Here is an 11,056-nt window from a genome sequence, read left to right as displayed (position 1 = left end):
GATTCAGTTCAACCGTACTAATAAGCAAAAATCACTCTAGACAAACATTTGTGTCTTTTTTTATATTGCTGAAGTGTGTTGAAATGTCTTCTTCTGCATTCTACTGTACGGACACAAATTTACTTTCCCTTCAGCCTGAGGCGCATTCATTTCACTTTTGGTGTGAAAAGGCTTTTATATTTGCCAAAAATAGAACTTTTTTATTTTAAAAACAAACAAGCAAGCCCTGTCCAGATTTAAAAAGTAACGCAAAAGTAACGTAACGCATTACTTTCCATAAAAAGTAACTAAGTAACGTAATTAGTTACTTTTTTTATGGAGTAACGCAATATTGTAATGCATTACTTTTAAAAGAAACTTTCCCCAACACTGAATGTAAATACACAGGAACACTGACATAACTGTACTTCAGTGAGAGATTCAGAGAAATCAGAGTGCAACTCGCTTGATCAACGCCTGAAACAGAATAATTATTGAGCTGTTCAAAAACCTTTGTGGACACATCTGATACTCGCAGGTAAGAGATAGAAATATAAGAGATTGTCCTGAACAGGTTTCTAATGGAAGTGGTCTGGTTTAGTCGGGTTTATGTAAAGCTGGAAACCAGATTTAATCGTCAAGTACTGAACTAAAACTGATTAAGACACTGAAAAAAATTGTGTTCTAATCTAACCTGTCCTAATGTGTGTGTCCGCCACGAGTGTAGAATACGAAAACACTTTTTAATAAAACGAAAATTCGTCCCTTGCTCTTTTTTTGACCAAGTCAAGTGTGTTCACAGAGGTTTCCATGGGCCAATGCTAATAAATCTAGATTTAAATATGGCCTGACGTTTTATTCTTATCCAAAACAATGAGCTGGGATATTCACACCATTTTTTATTTTGTGAGTTTGCAATATATTCAAATACTTAACTTTTAATATTAAATTAATATTAATTAGCTGTGTTAAAAAAAAAATCACAATTTATTAACTTATTCTCCACCTTCCTCTCTTATTCTTATAAAGGTTGCATTCTTTAAGGAGGTCTTTGCTGTCCCTTAGTGTGAGGGTTACTGGCAACATTTTCAATTATAGTAGCCTATATGTTGTACACAGTTGCATACTTATTTTTATTAATTGGAAATTATACTTTGACCTTTTAGCTTCTTTTCTTTGGGGGATATATACCATATATATGTTATACCTATATGTGGTGGTGTGCCGTCTGGACCAAAAAATGCTAGGGCCGATTTTTTTGTCCCAGTCCAGCCCTAAGAGTGAGACATTTCAAATGATGACCAATTGTTGGTGCACGTCCTGCGTAACTAAAGGACAGCAATTCTTTGTGATCGACAGCCATGCTAGGGTAATGTCAGCATACAAACATGATGGATGAACCACATCCAATTGGATTAACTGTCAACACAAGAGAACATAAAGCTTGTCTAATTCCACAAATAAAAAAATCGTAAAGATCAAATAATGTGTTATTGTCTTGTCTCTAGAACTGAAGTGGAAGCAGCAGTATGCAAGTACAGTGTGCTGTCTGCTTTAATTTACATTCATATACTCAAAGCTTTATCACTGCACTACAATTTCATGAAAAACTGAATTACCTATTAAAACAACATTACAAAATATCAAAACGTTATTTAAATTTTGATAATCACTGTGACTGTATTGTCTACATTTGTTGTCTAACAGGTCACTTCAAACAAACCCATAAGATTTTGCTAATGGGTGAAAATCCTCCTTTATTGCCTTTCTTGAGTCCATTGAGCATATTTTAATGGACTGTGATGTCTTGAACTCTTTTAGGACTCTTTATTTTTCAGTTGATTCTTATAAAAAATTTTTTTAATAAAGTGAGACCAGATTTGTTTTTTTTAATCAAACATAAATTTTTTTTAAAAATAACCTTTTTTATTTTGTTGTTTTATATTTCTCTTTTTTCCCCGCCATGAATATAGCTGTGGTAGCTGGCGTTAAATTATAAACAATGAATCAATCAATTGATTAGTCATTACAAAATATCTATTTTGAGGTTGTGATTCATATTCTCTGTTTTCTCAGTGGATGCGACTCTGGATCCTGATACAGCTCATCCAAACCTCATCCTGTCTGATGATGGAAAACAAGTGAGACATGGAGACACTGAGCAGAAACTACCAGACAAACTAGAGAGATTTGATACATATCCTTGTGTCCTGAGAAAGGAGGGATTCTCCTCAGAGAGATTTTATTTTGAGGTGCAGGTGCAAGGAAAGACTGATTGGACTTTAGGAGTGGCCAGAGAATCCACTGACCAGGAAAGGAAAGATCACACTGAAACCTGAGGATGGATACTGGACTGTGGTTCTGAGGAAAGGGAAGGAATTTTTTGCCTGTGCTGAACCCTTCACCTCCCTGTGTCTGAGTGAGAGAGACAAGGCAGCGGGTCGGTGTGTTTGTGGATTATGAGGAGGGTCTGGTCTCCTTTTATGATGTGGAGTCCAGCTCTCTTATCTACTCTTTCACTGGTCAGTCATTCACAGACAAACTCTATCCATATTTTAGCCCAGGCTCCAATAATAGAGGTCAGAACTCATCCCCACTGATCATCACACCAGTCAGTTACAATAAATACATTTACACCACTTGTATAAAATACTGGATGAATAATTATTTTTATAATTCAAAAAAATGTATTAATTATGTATGTTATTGGGTCTGGTATGTATGGTGTGTGCTACTATTCAAAGGATTAATTGTTCATATACGTAGTTTTTAAAATCTATAATCTTTTACATGTTTACGTACAAATTGATCTCTCTCCAGCTTAACCAGCTGGTTGAACGGTTTGATCAGCTACACAACAGCCCTCCCACGGCTCCAACGGCAACCCCTCCTCCCGATCCCGATGGAACTAGTAACCGTCACACTGAACCAAGGCTCAATCCTCCTGCTTCTTACTCGGGTGAGCCTAACACATGTAGCTCCTTTTTGTCCCAATGCTCTCTGACTTTCTCGCTGCAGCCTTCCTGTTTTCCCACGGAGCGGTCCAAGGTAGCTTTCACCATCACGCTCTTGGTGGGTCTAGCGAGAGAGTGGGGAACGGCCATGTGGGATAATGAGCACAACTGCTGTTCCTCCTTTGAGAGCTTCTCAGGGAACTGAAGCAGCACGAGCCTTGGCGCTGCTATGGCAGGCAGAAGGTCCAGTATCCAGCTACTCGATCAAGTTTTGCACACTTGCGGCATCCTGTGGCTGGAACGACAAGGCTCTTTGGGATCACTTTCTCCACGGTCTGGCAAAGCATATCAAGGATGAAATCTATTCCCTTGAATTACTCTCGAGCCTGGACGGACTCATCGACCTCGCCATTCGGGTGGATAACCGCATTACTCTTCGTTCCCGGCATCAGAGGGGCGTGGTTTATCTCGAGCTGTGTCTGCAGCGTCTAGTGACACGCCATCTCAACGTCTCGACTTCCCCGAGGATGAGCCTATGCAGGTTGGGAGAGCTTGGTTGACTGTGAGGGAGCGGCGTCGTCGCCTGGACACCCAACTGTGTCTCTACTGCGGAGAGGCCAGTCACGTGGTTGCTGCGTGCCCAGCCGCTAGGCAGCGTTTACCGCTCAAGGGAGGGCAGAAGGTGAGAGTTACTAGAGCTTGATTGCCCTCTGGTGGTCGGTCTGAGTTTCAAGCCTCATTGCTGGTCAAGGGGGCTGCTTATCAAGTGTCTGCGTTTATTGACTCCGGAGCAGAGGGCAATTTCATGGATGCCGGGCTGGCCACGCGCTTGGAGATTCCTTCCGTTGCTCTGACTGAGCCTATATCGGCCAGAACACTTTGTGGCACCCTTCTTTCCAGAATTACCCATGCTACTAAGTTCGTTACACTAACGCTCTCCGGCAATCATGTCGAGGAGATCCATTTTCTCCTTATTCACTCACCCACCGCCCAAGTGGTTTTGGGGCACACCTGGCTAGTCAAACATAATCCTCACATTGACTGGGCTCTCAACTCTGTTTTAACTTGGAGCCCTTTTTGTTTAGCTCAATGTTTGGGCATTGCATTCTCCCCTGTTATGTCTCGTTCTTTGTTGCAGGAGGAGCCGGTGAACCTGGCGGGTGTACCGGAGGCTTACCATGACTTTAGAGTGGTTTTCAGTAAGTCCTGAGCTTCATCTCTGCCTCCGCATCACCCGTACGACTGTGCGATAGACCTGTTGCATGGCACTTCTCCTCCTAAGGGGCGCCTTTACTCTCTGTCCAGAGGGAGGCCATGACGAGGTATATTCACGATTCTCAGATAGCAGGCATCATCCGACCCTCTTCCTCTCCGGCTGGGGCGGGGATCTTCTTCGTGGAGAAGAAGGATGGTTCGTTGCGCCCCTGCATAGACTATCGGGGGTTGAATGGCATCACGGTGAAGAATCGTTATCCTTTGCCGTTGATGTCATCCGCCTTCGAGCTCTTGCAGGGGGCTACCATCTTTACGAAGTTGTACCTCCGCAACGCTTATCACTTAGTTTAGAATAGGGAGGGGGATGAATGGAAGACCGCCTTTAACACCCCTACGGAGCACTTTGAGTATTTGGTCATGCCGTTTGGGCTTTCTAACTCTCCGGTGGTCTTCCAGGCACTCGTCAATGACGTGCTCAGAGACATGGTCGACCGGTTTGTTTTTGTTTACCTGGATGATATTCTGATCTTCTCCCAGAACGAACGCGATCATGTCCAGCACATCAGGCAAGTGCTCCAGTGGTTACTTGAGAATCGTTTATTCGCCAAGGTGGAGAAGTGTGAGTTTCACGCACGGTCTGTTCCATTCCTGGGATTTATCCTCTCTCCCGAGGGTATCCGAATGGATCCTGCCAAAGTAAAAGCAGTTGCTGATTAGCCCACCCCAGATAGTCGTAGAGCGGTCCAGCTATTTCTGGGGTTTGCCAATTTTGCCAAGCTGGTGTGTGGTGGGCATTCTGGCGCAATATGGCTGCCATCGCATCATCCAGGTGGATGCTCCACACTGGTGGTGGTTGAGGAGATTCCCCCGCTTTCATGTTAAGCTCTTTGAGTACCCAGAAAAGCGCTATATAAATGTAACTAATTATTATTATTATTATTAATTTTTACAGGCGGTTCATGCGGAACTTTAGTCAGGTCGCCCTTCCTCTGACTGATCTCACCTCTACTAGGAAGCGTTACGGTTGGTCATCGCAGGCTCAGACTGTGTTTGAAAATCTTAAGAGTCCCTTTGTTTCGGCTTCCATTTTAACCACACCCGACCCGTCTCATCAGTTCATTGTGGAGGTGGATGCATCAGAGGTGGGGGTTGGGGCTATTTTGTCCCAAAGATCACCCTCGGACGAGAGAATACATCCCTGCACCTTGTTTTCTCATCATTTAACCCCCTCGGAACGGAATTACGACATCGGGAATAGGGAGTTACTTGCTGTTAAGCTGGCTCTGGAGGAGTGGCGTCACTGGTTAGAGGGCATGGGGGTTGCTTTTATTGTTTGGACTGACCACAAAAACCTCGAAAACATCCGCACCGCTAAGAGACTAAATTCTCGGCAGGCTCGCTGGGCATTGTTTTTCAGGCGGTTTAGGTTTACCATCTCTTACCACCCGGGGTCAAAGAATAGTAAACCCGATGCGTCGCGGATCTTTGAGGCTGAGGCTAGTCCCACCCTCCCTGTGCAGCGGTCACCTGGGGGGTGGAATCCAAGGTCCGCCCGGCATTACGCGACACTGATATTGAGGGTCTGTTGTTTGTGCCCAAGTCAGTCCGAAATAGCATCCTACAGTGGGGCCACTCATCCGAACTAGCTTGCCACCTAGGAGCGACTCGCACCTGCATGTTGATCAAGCAGCGGTTTTGGTGGCCGTCCATGGCGCGTCAGTTCATGTCGGCCTGTCCGGTTTGTGCTGCGGGTAAGTGCTCCAATCGACCCCCAGCAGGGCTACTCCAGCCACTGTCAGTCACTTCGCAGCCCTGGTCACACATAGCGATGGACTTCGTCACCGGCCTACCCCCATCTAGTGGCATGACGGTAGTCCTCACTGTGGTGGACAGGTTCTCTAAGGCGGCTCATTTCATTCCCCTCCCCAAATTACCCTGAGCGAGGGAGACAGCGTCTGTTGTCTTGGATCACGTTTTCCGTATTCATGGCCTCCCGGTGAACGTGGTTTCTGACAGGGGTCCCCACTTTGTGTCTAGGTTTTGGACAGAATTCTGTCGACAGCTGGGGGCGACTGTGAGTTTATCCTCTGGTTATCACCCACAGCCTAATGGGCAGGCCGAGTGTGCTAACCAGGATTTGGAGAGGGTTCTATGCTGTGTTGCGTCTGCCAAACCGTCGTCTTGGAGTTCCAGATTAACTATGGTAGAGTACGCACATAACTCCCTCCCGGTCTCGTCTACGGGTTTGTCTCCCTTCCAGTGCTGTTTAGGCTAACAGCCACCATTATTCCCCTCCCAACAATCCAACGCTGTTGTTCCATCCGCGCATGCGTTCATTCAGAGGTGCCTCCGTACTTGGAGGATCGCCAGAGAAGCCCTCAGAGAAGCGGAAGGAGCAAAGCGTCGGCGGACCATCACCGTACTAAGCCCCCACTTTACGTGTGCGATCAGAAGGTCTGGTTGTCTTCTCAGGACATTCACTTCAGACTCCCCTCACGTAAACTGGGACCCAAATTCGTTGGACCGTTTATCATTTCTAAAGTGCTCAGTCCAGTGTCGGTGCGACTCAAGTTAACCCCCCCATTTAAGAATATTCACCCGGTTTTTCACGTATCTAAGATCAACCCCGTTATTCGCTCCCCCCTTCAGCCCAGACCTCTGCCCGCCCGCCTCCCAGACTCATCGAGGGGTCGCTGGCTTATATGGTACGGCGGCTGATCGATGTGAGGCGTAGGGGTAGAGGTCACCAATACCTGGTAGATTATGGGTTATGGGTTATGGTCCGGAGGAGAGATGCTGGGTTCCGGCTCGCAACATTCTGGATCGCGCTCTCATCGACCAGTTCCATCGGCGTCATGGTGAGTCCAGGATGCGTCCCTGAGGGGAGGGGTACTGTCACAGGTCAGGGTGCCTTCCTGGCTCCCTCTGCTGTTTATGTTGTCATGTCTTTTTCAGCGGCTCGTGACCGGTGCAATCAGCGCTGATCATGAGCTGCTTCTACTCCACCTGTCACTTATTACCCTTTCCTTTATATTTCTCTTCTGTCTAGTCCTTGTTGTGAGTAGATTGTTTTGTGTTCGATGTGTTTTGTGTCAAATCCACTGAGGAGCCCAGAGAATATCAGGAGAGACTTTCAAAGTCATGATAAATAATCCTGACATGTGTTATGTGTTTATTCTTTGGTTCACTATAGGTTATATATAAACACTGAGATTAATCTGATCATCAGGCTCAATACAAACAGATACCCATGAACCCAACAAACCGAATACAGAGACAAATGTAAATGTGTACATGGGTCATTGTACATGTAAATGTGTACATGGCCTTTTGGACATCATAACACTTAAACATCAATTGCTGTCATTATCACTATGTACAATAAATGTGTCCACCCTGTTAGGTTTTCTGACTTTATCTGACTTTACAGGGTGGACACTAACAGAGTGGACATTTTGACATAATATCAGCTATTGCACTAAGTCAGCAAAAAAATGCTAACACAGAACATCTATCAAATGAAGAATTGAATGTTGTTGTTTTTTTGCTACTTAATGCTACTTTTACAAATAAGAATTTCTATTTACTTTCTACATATTTCCCTTTACAGGGTGGAAATGTTGACCACATCAGAAAAAAGGAAAAACAGAAAATTAACAACCCAAGACGAATTGATGCTGTATTGGCCGCAAAAGCAGGCCCTACACCGTACTAAAAAGTTTTTGTGGTCTAAAACCAGGTGTTTCAGCTTCATTGTCCAATATTATTAACCAAAAATTCAACATCACAATTTCGACAAAAGGACAAATATTTTACAGTTTTAAAATCAAAGTCAGGTATTACATACTTAACTTAACCAAGCATTGAGGTCATCCCATAATTTTTTTGAGAATTTGCATAAATAAAACAAATGTTCCAATGACTCTATGTCTGCTTCACAAAAGGTGCATTTATTACAATCCAAATTAAACCGAGATCTGAGGAACTCATTACAGGGATAAATATTGTAAATAATTTTAAACTGAACTTCTTCTGCCTTTGGAAGAAGTGGAAAAGAGAGAAATCTTGTTCTAATTCGAACTACTTTATCTTCAGGAAAATCAAAAATAAGAGATCTCTTCTTTACTTTAGAAGGGATAGTAAATGAAACTAACTTGATCAACAATGATATAGACGACTAAAACAATCTTTAAACAACTGAATATTTATCAAGCCGTTCAAAGACCATTGTGAACAAATCTGAAACGCAAAGGTAAGTGATAGAAATATAAGAGAGATTGTCCTGAACAGGTTTCCTGTGGAAGTGGTCTGGTTTAGTAGGGTTTATGTCAAACTGGAATAAGTTAAACAGAGCCATGTTTAGCATGTCAAATACTCCACTACTTTAGTTGTTTGCTGCATTGAAACGGTATCAGAATTGTATGTCAGCAAGTCATTTTATTGGAAGTAAAATTTAGTGTTTCAGTCATTTTGTCACACATTATACAGATGCCTCGTCCAAACGCCCACACTTGGTCACTTGAGAAAGTAAGAAAGTTACAGAAACTAAGTGCGCAAGACTGTCCCAGGTCTTAAAAAGCTAAAGCGCAGCGCCCTTTATCCACACTATCTTGAATACCGCTCCAGAGCACTATTTGACACTTAGTCATGTTTTGGAAAAAATTGTGTGACTTTTTGCTGAGATCTCACGAGAGGTCACAGAAAGCTTTCCAATGTAAGTTAAATATGAATATAATAATTAGATATTACATATAATTTGGTAGAAAAACAAAGTGTTGCACGTTTTATTGGTGCAAAGATGAGTAGTGGTGATATTTAGTTTGTACAACATTTGCAACTATACATTTAAATTGTAATTGAATTGAATTGAATAGGGACTACTGAACAGACATTTAGAAGTTGATTTTAAAATGCAAAGTATTTAAAATAAAAATAAAGCTATGTAACACTTGCATTTTTACAACACTATAAGTGTGACCCATCAGGTAATGAAAAGTTCTACACAGACTTGTGGGCTTCATCCTCACTTGAACACTTGGCCCAAATACAGGAAACACATCATGTAAGTAGTCAAGTGGTCAAGTGTAAAGACCGCAAGTGTGGGTATTTGGACACGGCATAAGACTAAAGAAACAGGAAGGCTTAAGTGACCTGCAGACAGACTGATCACAAACCTGCAACACTGCAGCTGAAAATCACATTTACATAAAACAAGATTAAAACTACACTTGGTCATAAAATATAACTGTTTAGCTTGTGGAGTTATATTGACTTGTAGTTAATTATATTATCGGTACTTTGTGCTTGCTGTTTCTGAACTTAACATCAACAAATGCAAGAAAAACCAGGAGACGGAGTAGGCCTACACTGTAAAAAATGACCGTGAATTTAACGGTAAAAGACTGTAAAAATGCTACAGTAAAAACCTGTTAAATGGTTAACGGTAAATTCCCCTACTATATACGATGAAAAACTGAATTGGACATTATATGTATTGGACATAAATTTTACGGTAGTATACCGTTTTTTGGAAGTGAAAAATACCGTATAATTTACAGTGAATAACCGTAAATTGACATTCCCAGAATTCCCTGCGTTACATTTCAAATTTGATGTTGTTTTGTTGAAATAACTATGTTCCTTCTTAGTTTTTTCTTATCAGTTTTGTATATTAGGGTTGTGTGTTACACCTAATGTTGTTAAATGAATGTTATTGCATTATTTCAGGTTCACGTGGGTTACCATGATGGTGTTTAGTGTTTGTGTGAATGACACTGTGCACCTTCTATATATGTTATTATTTAAAAGCTGCTTGTGATGGGCTTTGGTTCATCATGTGACTTTCTCATCACCACCTGCATTTGGTGGTTATCAGTGTATTACAAAGGTACAAAACAGATTTCAGTACTTCAGTAGGTTGGTATATTAACATTATATCAGTTAATGAAATTACGGTATTTAACTGTAAATTTAAGTTAAAACCGTAAAACCTAAAACGTTGCTACCGTATTTTTTACGGTAAAATTCCGATAACCACAGCTGCGGTTTTTTTACCATAAATTTTACGGAATTTTTTTTACAGTGTATAAATGATCCTCCATGTAAGTCAATAACACTGTTTATATTCAAGCAGCTTCATAAAGTGCATCATGGCATTCTTTATAAACTATAGTTGATTATTTTCCTTCTCCATCTGCTCTAAATCATCCATTTAAAATAGTCACTATCATCATATTAATTTTTAGCATATGTGATTTATAATTTATCTTTCCAGTTATGTCATCCTCCAGTGGTCCACTGACTGAACTTAAGTGCTCTATATGTCTGGATGTGTTCACTGATCCAGTCAGCACTCCATGTGGACACAACTTCTGCAAGACCTGTCTGAATAAGTGCTGGGACAACTGCCAGATCTGTAGCTGTCCATACTGTAAAGAAACATTCAAGCAAAGCCCTGATCTCAAGATTAATACCACACTCCGAGAGATCGTAGATCACTATAAAAAGAAAAGTCTTTAGAAAAAACGTGTGATTTTCAGTGAAGTTCTGTGTGACATCTGTGAGGAAAGAAAGCTGAAAGCTCTGAAGTCGTGTCTGGCGTGTCAGAGCTCTTACTGTGAAACTCACCTGGAGCCTCATTTGGTGCTGGGACAACAGCCAGACCTGCAGCTGTCCATACTGTAAAGAAACATTCAAGCAAAGCCCTGATCTCAAGATTAATACCACACTCCGAGAGCTCGTAGATCACTATAAGAAGAAAAGTCCTGAGAAAAAGCCTGAAGTTGTGTGTGACATCTGTGAGGAAAGAAAGCTGAAAGCCCTGAAGTCGTGTCTGGTGTGTCAGACCTCTTACTGTGAAACTCACCTGGAGCCTCATTTGAGAGTGGCAGGTTTAAAGAAACACAAAC

At 42.2% G+C, this 11,056-nt stretch overlaps 1 long non-coding RNA gene across 1 annotated transcript; it reads left to right on the top strand.

Moving 5' to 3' along the window:
• The first annotated feature begins 2,279 nt into the window (after nucleotides 1–2,279).
• LOC107551763 (uncharacterized) lies at nucleotides 2,280–7,772 on the top strand. Its single transcript, XR_001604805.1, has 3 exons — nucleotides 2,280–2,501; nucleotides 2,800–2,938; nucleotides 7,759–7,772. It is a non-coding gene; the product is annotated as an uncharacterized lncRNA (long non-coding RNA).
• The last annotated feature ends 3,284 nt before the right edge of the window (nucleotides 7,773–11,056 follow it).

This window comes from Sinocyclocheilus grahami, unplaced genomic scaffold (genome assembly GCF_001515645.1).
Source record: "Sinocyclocheilus grahami isolate Dianchi unplaced genomic scaffold, SAMN03320097.WGS_v1.1 scaffold432.1, whole genome shotgun sequence".
In the NCBI taxonomy this organism is placed as follows: domain Eukaryota; kingdom Metazoa; phylum Chordata; class Actinopteri; order Cypriniformes; family Cyprinidae; genus Sinocyclocheilus; species Sinocyclocheilus grahami.
The sequence above is the reverse complement of the archived record's forward strand: the minus strand, read 5'-3'. Positions and strand labels throughout refer to the sequence as shown.